Genomic DNA, 23,094 nt, shown 5'->3' with positions numbered 1-23,094 from the left:
CTTGAGAAACTTGCACAGGTGTACTATAAAGAAAGTTTATAGCAACATTGTTCAGAATAGCAAAAAAACTAGAAACAACAGATATTTGTGGTCTGGTGACACAATGAAATACTATGAAACAATTTAAATGAATGAACTGATGCCAATAACAATGTGAAAGTTTCTCAGACACATAATTTTGTGTAAAAACAACTGCAAAAGAAGTTTAGTGTGATACCAATATTTACAGTTCAAAACCAAGCAAAACTAAACAGTATCTTGTTTAGGATACTTGTATATGTGGGAAGACTATAAAGAAATGCAAGGGAGTGATTTTTAGAAACTCTCAATAGTGGCTTCCTGTGGGAGAAAGGCAGGGTACCTCTAGGGTGGGGGAAGTGTGCAGGGAGCATCAATGGCACTGGTCATGTTCTATTGCTGAAGGTCAATGGTAAGTTCACGGGTGCTTATTCTATTATTAGACTTCATAACTTATGTATGTATTAAGTATTTTACATGTAGAATTTACATATAAATATGATTTACATATATTAAGGATTTTGTATGTATTTTTAAATGAAGAATGGAGAGGAACACTCTCTGACACTTTCAGAGTAGGAGCTGCAGAAGAGATAAAGACTCTTATAATGGAAAACATTTAAAATCTACTCTCAGCAATTTTCAAGTATACAGTGTGATATAGTTTGAATATTTGTCCTCACTCAAATCTCAGGTTGAACTATAATCCCCAGTGTTGCAGATGGGGCCTAGTAGGAGGTGATTGGATCATGGGGGCAGATCCCTCATGTTTTGATGCCACCCTCGTGATGGTGAGTCATGAGATCTGGTTATTTGAAAGTATGTGGCACCTCCCCCCATCACTCTTGCTCCTACTTTCACCATGTGATGTGCCAGCCCCCCATTTGCCCTCTGCCATGATTGTAAGCTTCCTGAGGCCTCATCAGAAGCTAAGCAGATGCCTGGCACCATACATCCAGTGCAGCCTGCAAAACTGTGAGCTAATTAAACCTCTTTTCTTTATAAAGTACCCAGTCTCAGATATTTCTTTGTAGCAATTCAAGAACAGCTTCATACATAGTACATTATTATTGTTGTTTTTGTTGTTGTTGTTATTTGAGATAAGGTCTCACTATGTTGTCAAGGCTGGTCTCAAACTTCTGAGCTCAAGTGATCCTCCTACCTCAACCTCCCAAGTAGCTGGGATTAAAGGCGCACACCACCATGCCCAGCCAGTACATTATTATTAACCATAGTCATTGTGCTGTACAGTACATTTCCAAAATTTACTCCTCTCATCTAACTGAACTTTGTTCCCTTTGACCAACATCTCCCCACTCTCCTCCCCACAGCCCTGAAGGATATGTTAATTTGCTTGATTTAATCCTTTCACAATGTATGTATATATTAAAACATCACATCATATACCATAAATATATACTTTTGTCAACTTAAATAATTAACTTTTTTTGAAAGAAAAAATTTTTTAAAACTCTTTTAAGAGGATACAACCCTTCACAGCAGCAGTGTTGCCTTTAGAGACACAGTCTCCCTGGTTTCCCCATTACACCCCATTGAGCCAAAGGCAGGCTGCAGATAGCAGCATGGCTCTTCCCCAGCTAGGTCAGGAGTACAGGAAAAAGCATGCCCTCTCTTATGATCAAGGGTGTGCTCAGTCACTGAGCCTGCCAACATTGTCATGGGACAGCACTTGAAATAGCCAGGGGAAAAACCAACAGACTTTGCCATGGTGGGTAAATTTTGGGGTATCTGAAGGTGGGAAGTGAGAGGGTGGGCAGAAACCACTGGGCTGGTAGAAAGATACCTAGTTTCTTTCTAATGGCATCTTCTACTAGCTCGTGTGACCTTGGGCAATTGACTTCCCTTCCCCACACTCAAATTTCTCCTCGGTCCTCTTCAAGGTTTAACTAGAACACACATTAAAATCATTTCCCGCCTGAACACCCTAGGATTCTGATTTTAAGTCTGCTTAAGGGGAAAACAGTTTGCATATTTACACTCCTAGTCTCCAGGTTAGTGAGTAACTAAGCTCCTCTCTATTGTATAGAGCCTTTGAAAGTATTGCTGAATTGGCTCTCCGGAAATATAGAAAAACAAACCCACTGCGTCTACAAATGGCCATTCTTGAATAAGAAACTCCCATTTACACAATTAGCCTTGAGAATGTAGATAGAAGTTTAAGCAAAACTGTCCTTCAAGTCTGTGCAGTCTGTCCTTCCTCCTCCAGACTGCCTTTGATTACAGTGATTCCTGTCTCTCTGTATGTAGCCCTCATGAGTTCTTCCTTGCGTACGCATTTTGAGGGGGGAAAAAACTTTCTTTGTCAAGTTTTCCCCACATAACCTCCCTTACCTCTACATTTTCCCTGTGCTTTAAAACAACCACAATAGCTAAGAAGAGACTTCAGTATGCAAAATGAGCTTTGTCCCTGGGGGATGGACTAAGGGTTAAATTAAAGGGACAGCTGTCTATACAGCTGGCTAGAATGAGAAGAGTGCTAGGCAGCATTTGGGCCAGCTGCCTCTCACTTTTATTCCCTCCCAATTTTTGTCTCCCTTCCACCCCTCTGGCCAGGGGTGCTGAGCAACAAACTGTTCAGAGCTCCTGGGCATTTTCCAATAGGAAGCTGGAGCTGAGGTAACCTAACTTCCTCATGTCCTAACTTCCCCCAGACAAAAGATGTTTAAGCCTCAAATTTGGAACTGGAAAGGAAATCTAAAATGTACAAACTACTTTTTCACTTGCAGATAATCACCCTTTCCTTCTTCGAAATCTTCTGGCCTTGTTTAAAATCAATCTTTTGCTCTTAGCACTTTTTTTTCCCCCCTTGAACTATAGTTGTTTTGTTTTGTTTTTTAGCAGTACTTTTGAGGAACTCCTTTTTTAAAGGCAAGAGGGACTATGTGTTACTCTGGGTGAGTCACTGTTCTTTAGTAGATGCTGGTGAGAATCTCAAGGGTTGACAAAGATTGCCAAGGGTGGCTGCAGTCCAGCACCCAAATGCTCACATAATTTGCCCCTGTTTCCATTTTACGGTGAAAATAATCAAGGACAAGAGGAGGAGGGGATTTATGAGAATAAATAAGATACTGTCTTACAGCCAAAGCAACATTCAGATTCTCAGCTGGCAGAGGAATTCTTGAGACTGATCTGTAGTGAAAGCATGAGCAAACTGCTAAATGGAATGCAAAGAGAACCCTGGGCTTAATCTTCGTTCCAGGCAGTCTACAGAGGCGTCTCAGAGCAGTACTATTCCTGGAAGGCAAAGTGCTTACCCACGCACTGCCCCGCCCCCAGCGTGAGAAATTCAGGGCTCCATAACTGTGCCAGCACCCTGGCTCTTATTTCCGCAGTCCAGTTGCTTTGGTGAAATAGGAGTGTACGCTGCCTATCCATGAAAGGGCAACTCTGAAAGCGATTTATAAACTGTAAAGTACTAGGAGACGTCAGGTGGCCCTGTCACTCACCCATTTCTATTGTACACTGCACTCTTTCAGTTGTCTTTTACCATTATTGGACAAAAACCACAGAATTTTGTGGTGAGAGGTCAGGCCCTGCATATAATCAATCATGCACAAGTCCCAAGGGATAGAAGCATAAATCGGCCTTAATTCTGGATTTCCCCGTCTACACATGGAGAGAATTTGCCAGTCAGCGACCTCACAAAGACATCATAGAATGGTCAAGAAATGACCCTAAGAAAGCTCTTGGTGGGGGGATTGCTTTAAAGCCTTTTGAAGGAAAAACTCTCAATTCCAAAATGCCATTATTATTTCTGCATTGAAGTAAAAGCCCTTATGTTTATACAGCCTTTGATTCTGATGTCAGATATCTGATGACTCCCCACAACTCTGCTCTGAAGTAAGGAGAAGGCAGTCATGCTGGAGTCTCTGTACCCAGTGGCGGGGCTCTGCACAGAGTAACCGGACTAGGAAGATCAAAGAGCCAAGCCCCATCCACTTTGCGGGGTGGGTCAACCTTGGGCCATATTAAAGGACTTCTACCTCTGGTCAGTACCTCCCCTAGGCTCTACATTTAGTAAACAAAGGAACTCGAAATTTGTGATGAAATTAAATAAAAAAACAAGAACTTCATCATTACATTCATCCATCTGCCCATTGTTTATTTTGAGTGTGTGCTTAACAGCACTTTCCAGAACAAAGTAATCCCTAAGTAGAGACAAAGATGCCTCTAATACCAGGGCATCGGGGAGTGGGGGGTGTTACATTCCTTCCCTCCCCATCCTCCTTTTCCCAGAGTCCATCCAGCTGACAGGTGCCAGAAGGGAAGAAATGTTAGCAAATGTTAGTTTCCAGCCCCAAAGAAGCTGTCACAAAAGGGAGACAGAACAAGGCAGCTCATAAAATCCTTCAACTGAGGGATGTAGCGAGACCTATCTAATTACATAAGATTAGAAACGGTTTAACTAGTTGAGAATGTGCTACATGTGGAATGAAAGAAAATGACACCTCTGGCACCCTGTAATGATACTGTATTGGGAGGAAAGCACAAAGGGTTTGTTCACGCTATCAGTAACACCAGTTTTTCCTCATCCAACATTTTAGGCACATCTGGTTTTAATATGGTGGTCTAAGTGAAGTAAGTTAACTTTTCACCCACTGTTCTGGCCCTCCTTTTCTTTCTTCACTGTACAATTCCGTTTGTGTTGGCATTGTCCCTCTCTCACCCATGCCTCCCAAGCTAACAGAGGTAGAAGAGGATTACACTGAGAAACTTTGCTTACCTCTGGGCTCTCCAGTATTTTACTGTTCAAATTGTACTAATAATGATTTGGAAGCAAGACTAGCCTTTGTTTCAACTAAATTCAACAGATTTTAGCTTTGACCTTCTGCCTAATTTGTTAAACTACCAACGCTGAATAAGAACTCCCTAAGCAATCAATGAGTCACAGAACATTCCTGGATTTTGAAAATTTGGGAAAGATCATCTCCATTACTCTTAAGTAGAATGCCCAGGAAATCTGGTATTTGCCCAACTGGTTTCTAGCTAACATAGTATTAATTGACAATTTTGTGCCTGTGTTAGCCAAAATAATAGTAATTTTTAAAAGTCTTTTGTGATTATATGCTGAAGAACTACAAGATAGGTGTATTTCCAATAAAAGTAGAACTTTCAAACTACAAAATGAGTTCCCTTCTACACATCTCTTTTCAGAACAGAAAAAGGGTTTTATTCTCCCACATCCAGAGAAAAGATAGTAGAATTTTTCAAATGGCTGCTATTAAATGCCAAAGTTTGGAATTTTTTAGTGCTTTGATATAAATAATGTTTACTCATTTTTTACCCTCTTTAGATTTGTGCCTCGCAGCACTTTTACAAACAGCAAATGTGTAATTCTAAGCTAGTAGGTATTGTCGACTCTGAATACAGGATACCATTTGAATTGTGCTCAACATTGACTCTTTTTGGGATCTTTTCCTGTGTTCTGAGTTCTCTCTGGAGTACAGATTATAGTTGGAAGGAGAGGGGCATGAATGATCTCCAGGTCCTCTGAAAGATGTGAAGTCTTTCAGGTGGCTTCTGGTGTATTTTTTCCTCCATCTGAAAGCAGTCCAATAGGGCACTTCTGTAGCTAGTGCCTTAACCCCAAGAAGTGACTAATAGTGAGACATTTGTGCCACCTGGTAAGCTGACAGGGGTGGATGGTTTAGGGCAAGTGTAATATTCAGTGCCTGAAACATCACAAGGATGTCTGTCTGTGTAGAGTTGGTACCTACTATTGTGGCATGAAGGGACTAGCAAGAATTGCTATATATAGACTTGACCTAAGAGATGCACCATTTTTACTGCGTTCAAAGTCAGCAGCCCTTTATTAAGCACATACTATGTGCAAAGCCTTGTTAAGTTTCTGTAAAGTTCTCTGTAATGTATTAATAGATTTCTTTTTCAAAGTGGTCAGGGAATTTCAGCAATCATTTACTGACTACTGCTATATGCAGGCGTTGTGCTGGGGATACCAATATGAATCAGAGGTGTGCCCTGATTTATGGAGCTCAGGGTAAAGTGTGAGAAAGAAAAAATTATGGTACAGTGTGAGAGTAGAGGTTCCTTGCAAAGAGCTTTGTGAATGTATAGAGGGGAATGATTAATTCGCTCAGGAGGTGTCAGAAGGGTTCACAAAGGAGATGATATTTGAGCTGTTTCTTAAAGAGAGGGTAGAATTTCACCAGGCAGACAGGAGAGGGGGAAGAGAATTCCAAGCAGAGGGAACAGTGTGTGCAAAAGCTCATTAAAGCATTTAGAGAGTTCTTTTTACCATCGCTTGAGAGGGCAAATATAAGTTGTACTAATGTTGAGTTTGGATTTTTTCCTCATGATTACGTTGCCATTTTTAAATACAGGACATGATATTTTAAGGCAATGACAAGAAAAGGCCTGATACATTTGAAAGCTCTCCTTATTAAGCTGTGATGCTTTATCTAGTGCCTTGCACATATAGCAGGCCCTCAATAAATGCTTACTGAATGATGAGTTCCCTATCTCTTTCCATTTATAAATTACTGCACTGTCAGGGATCAGCTTACAAAGCAAAACTTCTGCCTGTGAGTTAGGAATGGGTATTCACAGTTCTGCTTTCTGTCACCCCAGCCTCCCCTACTCTTGTGAAGAGTGACTCTGCCACTGGGCCTTAACTGTGTTTCTGAGAAGTGGGGAAAACTGCTCTTGCTTTGAGTCCTCAGTAACACAGATTCCTACATGGAGGGCCTCTACATCACTGAAACCCAGATAAGTGCCATTTGAACGGGACAGTCCTCATGTTGATGACATAGGAGTTGATGTCCAAGGAACTTTAGTGATACTGGCTAATACAGGTACACCTCACATTTTAAATTTTATAGTACAGCCTAAATGTGATTGATCAAACATTTTCTATGGCAATAATAAAGATATGAGTTGTCTGTGCTGAACAGCCTTGACAGCAAAATATGGTACTGCCTGTTCTGTTTTTTAAGGAAGAGAAGATAAACTTTTATTATTTTTATAAATTATGCAATAACCTTTAGGGTAACGATAAATTTTTGCCTTGAAAATCACCAGGGAATAGATGACAGAGAATGCAGTTAGACATAAACCATTTGCAAATTATATGCAAGTACACTTGTAACCCTTTTATTGGGTGTCTGGATCCAGTCTTTGGGAAAATTCCCATCAGGGAATCTTGTTTCATTGTGACTCTAAAACATATTAAAAATATAATTCTTCAGTTCCAAATCTTGGCAGCTATGTGACTGGCTCTTTCAGGCCTAATCTCTATAGCTACACTTTTCTGGTGGCCACTATACCAGGCCACAGAATGTAATGTCTTTCATCCTCTGAGCTACACTGGGAAATTATCATTCCACAAATAGTCATTGAGTGCTTCCTTGAGCCAAGCACAATGCTAGGTTCAGTGTGCCTGAAGTAAATAAAATAGCTACACACTATAGGGTGACTGTAATTAACAACAATTTCTTATATATTTTCAAATAGCTAGAAGAGTGAATTTTGAATGTTCTCAACAGAAAGAAATATAATAAATGTTTGATATGATAATTATCCTGATTTGATCATTATACATTATATACATGTATCAAAATATCACACTGTTAATGGGTACAAAAATATAGTTAGAGGCAATGAATAAGATCTGGCTATCAAATTAGCCAACAGGGTGACTATAGTCAGCAATGATTTGTTGTACATTTTAGAACAACTGAGGGAGTACAACTGGAATGTTCATAACACAAAGACATGATGAATGTTTGAGGTGATGGATACCCCATTTACCCTAATGTGATTATTACACATGTATGCCTGTATCAAAATATCTCATGTACTCCATAAATATGTGTACATGCTATGTACCCATAAAAATTAAAAATTAAAAAAATTAAGGGAAAAAAGAAATATCACACTGTACCCATAAATATGTATAGTTATTGTCAATTAAAAAAATAATAAAATATAAGGCATCCATATCCCTGCCCCCTGTGGTACCCTCAGCCTGGTAAAATAGCTCATAATCTCCTTTTGGGTCATGGTCCCTTTTGAAAACCTGATTCCGACTGGTCCTATATTACTTAAATATTAGGGTGGCAGCTTCCTGTCTCCCTGAAGAAAGCCAAGAACTTTTGTCCCTAGAACATGGGATCTTGTTAAATCCAGTATAGGAAGTCATTCTTCCTAGAGGTTAAGCTTTGTTCTCTTTTGGAGCCTGTGGCAGGGTAAAAAGAACATGAGCTTCTGAGCCAAACAATTTGGGGTTCTGATCCTTTAACTAGAAGTGTGATCTTGAGTAATTTCCCCAGTCTCTCAGAAGCTCAGTTTCCTCATCCCTAAAATGGCGATCCTCATTATCCACCTTGCAGGGTGGCTGTGAAGATTGAATGCTTCTGTGTGTACAAAGCACCTCTCATAAGGTCAGTGCTCTTATCAGGGCTAGTAAGTGAGAAAGCCATATTTTGAACCCAGATCTTGCTGACTCAAAAACCTAGGCTCTCTGCTTCCTCACAAAGCCTTTGAAAATACCGGATCATATTTAAGCCTCACCAAAACTCCATAATGGAGGCAAGAAACAACACAGCTGAAGATGCTAATTTGTTTAGAGACACTTAGGATATCTGTGACAAAGCTAACACCAACTCCAGAGACTCAGTATCCTTTTTTAGCTATGAATGCTCAGTGTGTCTCCCTTTGCAGTTGTGTCCATTCCTTTCATAAGCATTTATTGCCTACCACTGTGTGCCTGACTTGGTTTAGGTGCTTCTGGTGATTTAAGAGGCATGATCCATGACTTCTAGGAACTTAAAGACTAGTGGAAAGGCAAAAGCTGCACCTGACAACCAATTAGAGAAAAATTACACAAGACAGTGCATAAACAAGTATTAATAATGTAGCTAAAACTAATTGTATTAGTCAGCTCAGGCAGCCATAACAAAATACCATAAACCTGGTGGTTTAAACAACAGAAATTTATTTTCTCACAATTCTGGAGGCTGGAAGTCCAAGATCAAGGCACCAGCATGGTCAGTTTCTTGTGAGGGTGCACCTCATGGCTTGCAGTCAGCCACCTTCCTGCCACATTCTCACATGGCCTTTCCTTGGTGTGTTTGCAGAGAGAAAACTCAAGAGATCTCTCTGGTGTCTCTTCTTATAAGGACACTAATTTTATCAGATCAGCTACCCCCTTCACCATGACCTTATTTAACCTTAATTACTTCTTTGCTCCAAATACAGCCACATTAGGGGTTAGGGCTTCAACGTGTGAATTGGGGTAGGAAGACACACAATTCATTCCATAGCAATGTGTGTGTGTATGTGTGTGTGTGTGTGTAATCACTGTGGCATTTGTATAGACAAAGGATTACAGAGAGATACCAAGAGAACTAGAAAGGCCAGTTAGGAGGCCTTTGTGGTCCTCTAGATTCTAGATGCATTTTGGAGGTAGACCAAGAAGGCTTGTTGATGAAGTAGATATAGGAGTGAAGGAGAGCAAAGGCTTATCAAAGACCCCAAGGTTCTTTCTTGGGCAAGTGGGTGAATGGTTGATTGATAAAGGGACCACTGAGGGAGGAGTTGGGGGTGGGACTTGGGGGATCAGCGCATCTCGACTGGTATCCCTCCAGTCTTCCACCCATAATCCATCCTTCATATCAGTTATTTTTTAACAGTTCAACTTTAATCATGTTATCTACCTGCTTCAAATACACACACACACACACACACACACACACACACACACACACCCTCCCAGAACTTATAGGTCTAAAATTCTTAGCGGAGAACACAAGATCGTTCTAGATTGGGCCCTAATCTATTTTTCCCACTATGCTATCCCTGCTCCTGCCCTAAACCCTGATTCCACTATGCCTTTGACCAAGGTACTTCTTCTACTAGGAATGTCCTTCCTCCTACTTGCCTGCTGGATGAAGTCCTACTCTTCCTTCAAATTCCAATCCCCATGTCATCTGTCTGTGAAGTCCTCCCTGGCCACCCCTCCCCTCCATAGTTTATCACTCCTTTCCCTGCGATCCTATAATATCTGACACATATAGTTAACTTGAGACCTTATTATATTGTATTGTAATTCATTTACTCATCTGTCTCCTCAACTATACTAAATTCAAGGGCAAAAACTGTCTGATCCTCCCCTCCATCCCTAATTCCTACCACAGTCCCTGGAAACAAGCAGGTACTCAGAAAGAAGAAGTACTACAAGCACTCATGGAGTGATTACTATGTGCCTGGCACTGTTTTAAGTGCTTTAGATGCATTATTTATCTGTATCCTCACAACACAACAACTATTGTTATCCCTATTTCATAAATGGCTTGCCCAAGTTGACAGAATGAATAAGTGGCAGAGCTAGGATTCAGACCCAGGCAGGGTGGCTCTGGAGTCTGAGCGCTTCACCACTACCCTACAAAACCTCTTTTGCCACCCCAGTGTTTTCCTGTCTGTTATTTACTTGGAGCCTGGGAGCTGCTTTGATGATGATGGCACAGAGTGAGGGAATTACTCTACTGAAACCAGAGGCTATAGCAGGAAGAGAGCTACAGAAACCCGCCCTGCTGGCCTCCATCTTTCCCTTTCCTCCCACTACTAAACTCCTTAAGCACGAGATAGCACATCCTTCTGCAGGGAGAGGAGCAGCCACTGGAGGAAGCCAAAGGATTTCCCTCTTTCCTCCAAGTCTCACGTTTCTACCCTACATGGCTGCCAGCTTCTCCCTGCCCCAACCATTTGTAGCCAAAGAACTAGGCTTAGCTAACCCATGGGAACTCCAGTTCACACGCAGGCTTAAATTGAGTGTGTGCCCTTTAATATCCCCAGTGGGGCCTAGCTCATTGTGCTCTGCCTATTATTTTGTTTTGTTTTCTTTTGTTTTTGAGGAAGAGTAGAGTTTTTGGTTTTGATTCCCTCAAGAAAGAGAGGTCCCCGCTGTTCTACTCTGAACTAGAGCTAGTTCAGCTCCAGAATGGAGCCCTCAGGCTAATATAGCAAATAGAAAGAGAAGGTGGCAATCAGGGCAACAACTGCACAGTTGTGTTCATTCCTCCACTTCGCATTCCCTCAGCATTTAGGGACTTGGCTTTGTGCTGTTTTGTTTAGATTTTGAGAATGTTCCGAAGAGTAGAGATGACACAGGGTAAAGGCAGGGTTCCTGAAGCCGGATACACCCAGATTTGGAGTCCAGCTTCACCACTTACTAGCTGTGTGATGCAGGGAAGTTATTTAACCTGTGTCTTATCTGTTAGGTTCCTCATCTGTCATGGAGCTAATATAGTACCTGCCTCATAGGATGCTTGTTAGGATTTAATGAATTGATCCACATGAAATGCTTAGAACTGTACCTGGTTCATAAGTGCTCTGTAAACATTAGCTGGTACTATTTTTTAAATATAGCATAGTAACAGAGAATATAACAAACACACTTATTCCCACCATTCAGAATTAAAATGTGTTAAGATTTTATCTTATCTTTAAATCCTTTAAAAAAAATCATAGATAAGTTGAATATCCTATGTCCTTCACTCCCAGTCCTATTCCTCTCCCAGTGCCCCCAAGGCATCCATTGTCATGAATTTGATGTGTATCTTTCCAGTTCATTTTCACCGTGATCAGAAACAAGATTTGGAATTTGGGGGGAATGATTTTTTTTTAATTGGGACAAACAGTACCATACTGTACATATTGTTTTGCAATCTGCTTTTTTCATTCAATATTTTTTCTCCTTTTTTTGTTTTATTCAGTGAAGAGACATTCAATGTTGTTTCTAAGATCTACCCACATACATCCATTTCAGGCCATTAAACTGCTTTATAGTATCTCATCCTGTGGATATTCTGTGTTTTATTTAACCGTCCACATCTTTATGGACATTTGGATTGGTCCTAATTTTTTACCACCACAGTCCATTGCAATGAGCATTCTTACACTTGGTCCGTGGGCACATGTGCCAAGTTTCTGTAGAACACAGACCTGCAAATGGAATTGCTGGATCATGAGGTCTGTGCCTTTTCAATTTTACTAGACACTGTGGACCTGGCAGAGGCGGCAGAGTACAGTGAGTAAGAGTGTGACTTGGGGTCTGATAAATCTAACTTCAAATCCCAGCTGTGTTACTCCCCAAACTGTGTGACTCAGCAATTCTTTGTGCCTCGGTTTCTCTATCTGTAAAATGAGGAGAACAGTATATATTTCATAGGATTGTTGTGTGGATTAAATGGAATAATGCATTTAAGGTACACTACTGACCAAAACGTGGTAAGCTATTATTCTTTTTTACTATGTCTTATCACATATTTCCCCCTCAAATTTGAGAGTAGACCTTTTGTAAAGTGTAGATATGTGAATATAAAAAATACTAGAAAGACATTCATCAAAATGTTAACCAGTGTTGGAAATATGGGTGATCTTTTTTCTTTGTGCTTTTTTATTTTCCAAGTTTTTTGTCTACTTGTTTTTTGGTTTTGGTTTTGGTTTTGAGATGAGGTCTTACTCTGCAGACAGGCTGGGGTGCAGTGGCGTGATCATAGCTCACTGTAGCCTCGAACTCCTGGGCTCAAGTTATCCTCTTGCCTCAGCCTCCCAAGCAGATGAGACTACAGGCATGTACCACCATGCCTGGTTAATTTTTTAATTTTTTTGTAGAGACAAGATCTTGCTGTGGTGCCCAGGTGATCTAAAACTGGTGGCCTCAAGTGATCCTCCTGCCTCGGCCTCCCAAAGTGCTGGGATTACAGGCATGAGCCACTGCACCCAGCCTTTTCCAAGTTTCCTACAAATGAAATGTATTAACTTTGTATATAAAAAACAAAATCACAATAAATGCAATTTTTAATGGAAAAGAATGTAAAGTAACTGAGATTTTTGGAAAAAAAAAAAAGAATTTTCTTTCTAGTGAGCAAGAGCTCTGCAAGAATAGTAGAAGAGGTCCTAAGAAATAGCTTTGTAAAAGTTGAAAAACAATGTAAATGTTTACCAGTAGAAGATTGGCTACATATAATACATGTGAAAGAATCTCCAAGATAAGGTATCTAAATGAAAAGGGAATTACAGGACACTGTATACAATGTGTTTTCTTATTGTATTAAAATGATATTTTTATGCTTACATATGCAGTCTGTCTCTTGAAAGAGTTACAAAAACACTGGTAAGGGAACTGGGTATCTAGGACACAGCAAGGACTTATTCTTTTACAAAATATCCTTTTCTGCCTTTGGAATTTTTAACTAAATACATATATTACTTACTCAAACTTTTTCAATACAATGGTTTTAAAGTAGTTTATGCTAGAATGTAACAGACTTTTTGCAATTATTGTCAGTATCTCCTCAACTACCTTTAATCTAGCCTCCAAAGTTAGGGCAGGCAGGCTAAATTGGGGCCCTTATTTGCCCTGGTGTCTGGCTCTAGAGTCTATCCTCTTACCAGCTGGTTGTAACCTCCACCCCAATGCAAGAATGATTCAAAAGTTAACCAGGCACAGAAGGGTGGAAAGTGATTCCAGCAAAGCATAACAGCCTGAGTAGAGTGGATACATGTGGGTTTCTGTCTGTGTGCAACTACAAACAATTGTGTAAAAATTGTAAGGTGGAAAATGGTAAGAGATGCAGCTAGAGAGGTGTTTGGAGGCCAAGCTGTGGAGCCAACTCTTTATTAGTCATGCTAGATAGCTTAGACCCTCCTACCAAAGTTGTGGTGTCCCTAAAACTTTTACAGTAAGGGAGTAACAAGATCCATTTTGTATTTTTGAGTTTCCTTAGGCTGCTGTGTAAAGGATGAATTTGAGAGGGACATGACTGGAGATAGGAAGAGCAACTCAGAAGCTGTTAAGAGATGATGCAGGCCTGAATTTAAAATGTGAGCTAGGATTTGAACTCAGGCCTGCCTGACTCCAAAAATCAAATGTTATTTTATTTCTCCATCTAACACACTGCCTGAAAAAATGAACTATTGAGTTTGTTTGTGCCAGCTTTCCCCACACTGATGCCAGAAGTATACCAGCAGATATATGTCTTTATCTACACTGAGACAAAGAGGAAAAGGCTACCTCTTTTTTTTTTTTTTGAGACGGCGTCTCACTCTGTTACCCAGGCTGGAGTGCAGTGGCGTGATCTCTGCTCACTGCAAGCTCCGCCTCCCGGGTTCACACCATTCTCCTGCCTCAGCCTCCCGACTAGCTGGGACTACAGGTGCCCACCATCATGCCCGGCTAATTCTTTGTGTTTTTAGTAGAGATGGGGTTTCACTGTGTTAGCCAGGGTGGTCTCGATCTCCTGACCTTGTGATCTGCCCGCCTCGGCCTCCCAAAGTGCTGGGATTACAGGCGTGAGCCACTGTGCCCAGCCAAAACTACCTGTTAATAAAGCCTGTGGATTCACAAAAGCAATTCTTTGTGAAGAAGGAAACCTCAAAGTACATGGTTTGGCTATTTTTGTCAAGAATTCTTGCTTACAACATCTTGGGGAAACTTCCTTGGGGAAACAGTAAGTTTGTATCCTGCCTTGTTCTTTAAATATTTTGCTTTACTATTAGTGTAAATTATCCAATATAGTTTATACGTCAGGTATAGAAAATTTAGAGAGGTGTATCATCCATAAATCCATGAATTCCCAATTTCAAAAAACCAGAATACAAATAACACTGTACAATTAATGCAATTATACATTTTAATCTTTGATGATTCAGAAGGCAATTCATGAATCTGGGGATCTCAGGGTCAATGTTAGAAACATCATTATCATAAGCTCCTAATAGGGCAGAGTTTCTTAATGCTGTATCCCCAGTGCCTAGTACATAGCAGACTTTTGGTGAATGAATAACTGAATGAATGATAGAGGACTGTAGCAGTAGACTGGGTAGACCCTTCTGATCCTATAGCTTTCCTAGGACCAGCTTGTATGCCTTTCTTTTACATCCTTCTCCTATAAGTAGAATACAAAATAGCAAGGCTGAGAAGATTGATCTATGGGAGCTTTTTTAGGGGGAGAGGGAAAAATCATCTAATAACTCAATTGTTTTTAAACAACTTTAGCAAGATATAATTCTCATATCACAAAATTCACCCATTTAAAGTGTGCAATTCGGTGGGTTTTAGTATATTCACAAAGTTATGCAACCATTACCACTACCTAATTCTGGTATGTTATTATCCCCCCTAAAAGAAATCCCATGCTCACTAGCAATCAATCTCCTCTCCCCCCACCCCCTGGAAACAACCAATCTACTTTCTGTCTCTATAGATTTGCTATTCTGAACATTTCATATGAATGGAATCCTACAATATGTGGTCTTTTATCACTGGCTTCTTTCATTTAACCGAATGTTTTAAAGGGTCATCCATGTTGCAGCATGTATCAGTACTTCCTTTATTTTTATTACTGCATAGGAGCTTTCTGAGCCAGTAATTTGTGGTTTGGGTTATCACAGCATTTCCTACATTTGGACAACTGAGGGAACGCATCTGAAACTGAAAGGAAGCCAGCATGAATACAACCTAGAGTGAATGAGATTACAGCCACCCTCATCTTTGGCAGTGGCATATTTGTGCTGAGCCAAAGATCTGTCTTAATAGGATGGCAGGCCCAAGTTATGTGTTGTGACCTCCTGGTGGCACTGGTCTAGTCTAGGAAGGGCTCATGGGTGCTGGTATAACAGGATGAGGCAAGTGCCTCATAGCTTGTGTTTCTGGCTTGGGCAGAGCTTGGGTGCAATTCCTCGTCTTCAGACATCTGAGAAAAGTATGTCGGGATCCCCTGGTTCCATTTGTTCTGTTTGCCAGTGGGCAGAGTACACTGCACTGTGCAGACAGGTTAGACAGTTTATTGTAGGCTGATGAAAGCAGATTAAAAAACCATCAGCTTGGTGGGAAACTAGCTCAGAATCCAATCCAAATGTCAGATGAAATATTTACACAGCCAGGAGATAAACCAAGGGAAACAGTGTGCCCTTTGTGTGTGCTTCTGAGTGTGCAGGCACACACAGAGCTGCTGACCATTTGTCAACTTCCAAGATTTATTCTGTTGCTTCTGGCAAGGGACAGCCTAATGATTTAATAGCTTGTCAACACCTACACACAGAAACAAGGACTGGCACTTCCTCATTTCTTATTTTCTTTGCTTTAAATAGGAATTTCTATTCCAAGTCACTGGAACCTGGAAATCAGACTGTCAGATTTCTCTTGACTTGAGTGCACAGTTCCTGAATCTGAGCATGATGAATGTTATAACTTTCCTGTTATACAAACACAGGGTTGCTACCCTTTCAGAATGACCCATTGAGTTCATATCCTAAAGCTTGAGTGTTTGCTTCAGACCTTTGCCGTGAGCCAATTTCAAATGGAGTGAAACTGTTTTGTTTCTGTCCCATGAACCTCTTGAGTTGAATGCCTGCTTGAGCAATCCAGTGCCTGGTTGCCACATTTACATTTGAGATGGAGAAGTTGTTTAGAGGATTTTAGTGCAGAAGATTGGATTTCGTATGCAGAGTATTATTCTCCAGGCATCCTTGGGCAGTTGTGAGTTCCCCGAAAGAAGAGACCATGTCCTCTTCAACTCAGCAAACCCCACAGTGCCTAGCACAGCACCTAGCACACTGTCACTGTCATCTTGGTTAATTCATTTTCAGACAATTCCACCAAGATCTATGACAGAATGACAACCAGAGGGTTATATTTTATATTAGAATAATGCCTTGTGTATATTGGGCCTTTATCCCAAAGACAGGTAGTATAGCAAAATGGTATAGAGCTCTACTTCTCAAAGTTTAATATGCATATGAATTACCTAGGGTATGTTAAATGCAAATTCTGATTCAGTTCCTCCAGGCTGAAGCTTGAGATTGTGCCATTCTTGCAAGCTCCTGCGCGATATAATGTTGCCAAACCAGATACCACATTTTGAGCACCAAGAATCTAGAGCTATGCTATCCAATATGGTAACCAGTAGCCACTAGTGATTAGTAACCATTTGAAATGTGGCTAGTCCAAATTGAGATGTGCTGTAAATGTTCAGTACACGCCAGATTTTAAAGACTTAGTAAGAAGAAAATGTGAAATATCTTATTAGTAATTTTATATTGGTTATATGTCAAATTGATAATATTTTGAATATGTTAGGTTAAATAAAACATTCTTTAAAATAATTTCGCTTGTTTTTTTAATTTTTATTGTGGCTACTCAGAACATTTTTAATTATATATGTGGCTTACATTATATTTCTACTAAACAGCACTGGTCTAGAGTAGGAGTAGCAAACTTTTAGAATAAAGGGCTGGGCCATAAATATTTTACGCTTTTCCGACCATATGATTTCTGTCCCAACTACTCAATTCTGCTGTTGTACACAAAAGCAGCCATAGACAGTATGTAAATGAATATTAGTTGTGTTCCAATAAAACTTTACTTACAAAACCAAGTAGAAATGGTAGCCTTGAAAACCAACAGCCTACAATCATGGTGAAAACCAGCAGCCTGGCAGCCACCAGAGGGAACAGAATATGGACTAGAATGTTGGAGCTCCTTCCAAGCCTCATTTCTGAACAATTAATATTTGGCCTGTCTATTGGTTCCTTGAAAGACCCCACTTGCAAGGCTTTTTTTATTAGGCATGATTCAAGAGTGTGCTCAGTGTGAAAAACTTTTTCCTTGGGGTATTTGTCAAAAATAATTAGAGACAAATGATTAACTTTACAGCTGCCTATGGTAATAGATAACAGTTGCGGTGAACATTAAGCTAACCAAAAAGCTTAAGTAAATGCTGGGGAATGAGATGTCCATTCGAAAACCTCCAACAAATACCTGAGAATCTAAAAGGCTGTGCATATGCACAGGACGATATGCATTCCCAAGGCTGTGCACATGCTCAGAAAACACCTAAGAAAGGCCAAAGTTCTCACCTATGGCTGAACTTCAAGCTCTGTACAAGTGAAGTGCTAAGGCAAAGTTGCACCCAACACACACACAGAGCACCTTGGTAAAGACTGGGAGACTTACTGGCTCCATGAATTTAAGCAAATCTCTGTACAATCGTTAGCTGATGACTAACCTAACCAAGCAGAGACTTCTGTGACCCCACATGACAAAGAATCCAGACTTTGCAGAATTAATTTAGAAAAGCCACTAAACAGGCCAGGTGTGGTGGCTCATGGTTGTAATCCCAGCACTTTGAGAGGCCGAGGCAGGTGGATCACTTGAGGTCAGGAGTTTGAGACCAGCCTAGCCAATACGGCGAAACCCCGTCTCTACTGAAAATACAAAAGAAAATTAGCCAGGTGTCATGGTGCATGCCTGTAATCCTAGCTACTTGGGAGGCTGAGGCAGGAGAATTGCTTGAACCCAGAAAGTGGAGGTTGTGGTGAGCCGAGATCACGCCGCTGCACTCCAGCCTGGGTGACAGAGTGAGACTCTGTCTCAAAAAAAAAAAAAAAAGAAAACCACTAAACAAATAAACACCAGCAGCAACAACAACAAAACTCTGGGGAGAGGGACAATTTGTTTTCCAGTTACCACATTATATAATTTTAAACGTTCAATTTTTAACAAAACTTGTAAGATATGCAAAGAAACAAGAAATGGTGAATACATAGGAAAAAATATTAATCAACATAAACTGTCACTGAGGACATCCAAACATTGGAATTACTAGACAAGGACTTTAAATTAGTTATTTTAAATATGTACCAAAATTTAAAGGAATGTATGACATGTCTCATCAATATCAATAAATATCAATAAATAGAAATTATATTAAAAATAACTAAATGGTGGCCGGGCATAGTGGCTCACAGCTGTAATCACAACACTTTGGGAGGCCAAGGTGGGTGGATCACCTGAAGTCAGGAGTTCAAAACCAGCCTGGCCAACATGGCAAAACCCTGTCTCTACTAAAAATACAAAAATTAGCCAGGCATGGTGGTGGGTGCCTGTAATCCCAGCTACTCGGGAGGCTCAGGCAGGAGAATTGCTTGAACCCTGGAGGTGGAGGTTGCAATGATCCGATATTGTGCCATTGCACTCCAGCCTTGGCAACAAGACTGATCTCAAAAAAAAAAAAAAAAAAAAATACTGAAGGGAATCCTTCAGGCTGAAATGAAAGGACACTAGACAGCAACTTGAATCCACATAAAGAAATAAAGACCACCAGTAAGGGTCACTACATAAGTAAATATCAAAGTACAAATATATTTTTCTTTGGAACTCTTTTCTTCTATATATGATTTAAAACACAGCTGCATAAAGCAATAAATCCACTTTGATAAGTGCACAATGTATGAAGATATAATTTGTGTGACATTAACAACACAAAGGAGAGGCATGAAAATGGAGCTATATGGGAACAAAGTATTTATGTACTTAGGCCATTGTGTGTTGCTATAACAGAATACCTCAGGCTGGGTCATTTATAAATAAGAGGTTTATTTAGCTCATGGTTCTGGAAGCTAGGAAGTTCAAGAAGCACGGTGCTGGCATTAACTTGGCCTCTGGTAAGGGCTTTGGTCCTGTGTCACAACATGGCAAAAGGTCAAAGAGTAGGAAGGCACATGCAAAGAGGCAAAATCTGAACTAATCCATTTCTGCAAGAACTAATCCAGTTTTGCCAGAGTGAGAACTCACTACCATGAGAATGGCACCAAGCCATTCATGAGGAATCTTCTCTCATGACCCAAACAACTCCAACTAGGCCCATCTCCCAACACTGCCACATTGTGGATCAAGTTTTAAATGAGTTTTGGTGGGGATAAACAAACCATATCCAAACCATAACATATACTATTGAAATGAAGTTGATATTAATCCAAACTGTATTGTTAAAAGTTAAGATGTTAATTATAATATTCAGGCAACCACTAAGAAAATAAATATACATATACATATATATACACACATACATATATATATACACACATTTATACATGTATGTAATACATTTTTATATATGTAAACTAACAAGAAAATTAAAATGGTACGCTGGAAGATATCTATTTAATAAAAAAAGAATGCAGTAATGGAGGAATCGAGGAACAAAAAAGCTTAAGACATGGAGAACAAGTAGCAATGTGGCATACATAGACTATGCCTTATCAGTAATTATATTAAATGTAAATGGTTAAACACTCCAATTAAAAATTAGAGATTGGTCAAATGGATTTTAAAAACATAATTCAACTATATGTTGTTCATAAAAGAAATACTTTAAATTCAAAGGCACACGTAGGTTGGAAGTAAAAGGATGGCAAAAGATATAGCATGCATACGGTAACAAAAAGAGAGCTGGTGTGGCTATACTAATAGACAAAATTATAAATATATGTCACCTAACCACAGAGCACCAAAACATATGCAACAAAAACTAAAGAAGTGAAAAAGAGAAATAAGAAATTTAACAATAATAGTTGGAGATGTCAATACCCCATTTTCAATAATAAATAGAACACCTAGAGAGAAGATCAACAAGGAAATAGATTTGGACAACGTGATAAACCAGCTAGAGCAGAATATACATTCTTTTCAAGTGCACGTGGAACATTTTCTAGGACAGAACATAAGTTAAATTACAAACGAAGTCTCAGTAAATTTAAAAGGATTGAAATCATACAAAGTACTTTGGAATTAAATTAGATGAAAAGGAATGAAATTAGAAATCAATAAAAGAAGGAGATTTGGGTAATTCATAAATATGTGGGAATTAAACAGCACACTCCTAATACAAAAGGTTGAAGAAGAAATCACGTTGCTTCATGGCCTTTTGGCTAAGTTCAAGTGTAGTATCTGTCCTTATCAGTTTAATATCTGATACATCCTCTATCTGAGGACAATACATTAAATGGATTTTTGGAGCAGGGAGACAGAATAAGAACTAGTTTCCTCCACTCCATGCATCAACCTTGTATTGCAGTACCTCCAGAAATGGTGCACCCCTCCCAATAAAAAAAAAATTAAAAGAAAAGAAATCACAAAGAAAGTTAGAAAATACTCCGAGATGAATGAAAACAAAAACAAAACATGCCAAAACTTATGGAGTGCAATGAATGCAGTACTCAGAGGGAAATTTGTAACTGCAAAGGTCTGCTTAAAAATAAGAAAGATTACAAATTAATAACTTAATCTTTCATCTTAAGAAAACAGAGAAGAGCAAACTAAACCCAAAGCAAGCAGAGGAAAAGAAATAATAAAAATTAAGTGGGGCATGGTGGCTCACACCTGTAATCCCAGTACTTTGGGAAGCCAAGGCGGGTGGATCACCTGAAGTCAGGAGTTTGAGACCAGCCTGGCCAACATGGTGAAACCCTGTCTCTGCTAAAAATACAAAAATCAGCCAGCCATGGTGGCGTGCTCCTGTAGTCCCAGGTACTCAGGAGGCTGAGGCAGGAGAATCACTTGAACCTGGGAGATGGAGGTTGCAGTGAGCCAAGATTGCGCCACTGCACTCCAGCTCTGGGCGACAGAGCGAGACTCTGTCTCAAAAAACTAAATAAATTAAAAATAAAAATTAGAGCAAGAAGAACTGAAATAAAGAATAGAAAAACAATAGAGAAATTAGGTGAAATCGAAAGTTGGTTCTTTGCAAAGCTCAGCAAAATTACAAAACTTTAGGTAGTCTTAAGAAAAAAATGTCTCAAATTATGAAAATCAGGAATGACAGTGGAGATATTACTACCCACCTTAGAGAAATAAAAAGGAGCATAAAGAGCCAGGCACAGCGTCTCACACCTGTGATCCCAGAACTTTGGGAGGCCAAGGCGTGAGGATTGCTTGAGTCCAGAAGTTCGAAACTAGCCTGGGCAACATGGTGAGACCTCGTCTCAAAAAAAAAAAAAGAGCATAAAGGAATACTATGAGCAACTGTATGCCAACAAATTTTATAACCTAGATGTAATGAAAATATTCCTAGAAAGACACACAATACCAAAACTAACAAGAAAAAATGGAACGGAATATCTGAATAGACCTAAACCAAGTAAAAGAGATTGAATTAATAATTTTTTGAATTCCCACAAAGAAAACCCCAGGCACATATGGTTTCACTAGTCAATTCTACTGATTGATACCAATAATGGTTGATTTTATTTGTCAACTTTATTGGGCCACAAAAATGCTCAGATACCTGGTTAAACATTATTTCTGGTTGTATGTGTGAGGGTGTTTCCAGAAGAGATTACCATTTAGATTAGTAGATTAAATCAAGAAGATTTTCCTTCTTAGTATGGGTTGGCATCATCCAATCTGTTGAGGGCCTGAATAGAACAAAAGGTGAAGGAAGAATTATCTCTCTCTCTTCCCCCCTTCCCTTCTCTTCCCTCCCTTCCCTTTCCTCCCCACTCCTCCTCTCCCATCTCTCAATGACTGCTTGAGCTAAGATTTCAGTTTTCTCCTGCCCTAGGACTGGGATTTACACCATCAGCCCTCTGGTTCTCAGGCCTTTGGACTTGGACTAGAACTTACACCATCATTTCTCCTGGTTCTCAAGCCCTCAGACTCAGACTAGAGCTATGCAACCAGCTGTCCTGGGACTCCACTTTGCAGATGGCAGGTCAAAAGTCTTCTCAGCCTCCATAATTGCATGAGCCAGTTCCTCACAATAAATCTATTTTATGTAGATAAATGATAGATTTATTCATCTAGATATTTATTTTTACATATATTTCTAGAGAGTGAGAGAGAGAGAGGGATATCTTATTTGTTCTCTTTCTCTGGAGAACACTGACAAATAAAACTTCCCAACTATGAAGCCAGTTCTACCTTTATACCAAAACCAGATAAAGAAATCACAACAGGCTGGGCACAGTGGCTTACGCCTATAATCCCAGCACTTTGGGAGGCCAAGGCAGGAGGATCACTTGAGTCCAGGAGTTCAATTGAGACCAACCTGGGCAACTTAATGGGACCCCCGTCTCTACAAAAATTTTAAAAATTAGCTGGGTGTGGTGGTGCATGCCTGTGGTCCCAGCTACTTGGGAGGCAGTAGGTGGAGAGGGTGGGATGGGAACTGTTTGAGCCCAGGAGGTCAAGGCTGCAACAAGCTGTGATCACACCACTGCCCTCCCGCCCAGATGACAAAGTAAGACCCTGTC

General features: G+C 40.0%; 1 protein-coding gene and 1 non-coding gene across 2 annotated transcripts in view; both read left to right on the top strand.

Moving 5' to 3' along the window:
- HDAC8 (histone deacetylase 8) overlaps positions 1-23,094 on the top strand; it is a 241,477-nt gene that overhangs the window by 172,814 nt on the left and 45,569 nt on the right. The window lies entirely within an intron of this gene.
- Positions 20,753-20,943, top strand: LOC115833493. Its single transcript, XR_004028920.1, has one exon. It is a non-coding gene; the product is annotated as a U2 spliceosomal RNA (small nuclear RNA).

This window comes from Nomascus leucogenys, chromosome X (genome assembly GCF_006542625.1).
Source record: "Nomascus leucogenys isolate Asia chromosome X, Asia_NLE_v1, whole genome shotgun sequence".
Lineage (NCBI taxonomy): Eukaryota > Metazoa > Chordata > Mammalia > Primates > Hylobatidae > Nomascus > Nomascus leucogenys.
The sequence above is the reverse complement of the archived record's forward strand: the minus strand, read 5'-3'. Positions and strand labels throughout refer to the sequence as shown.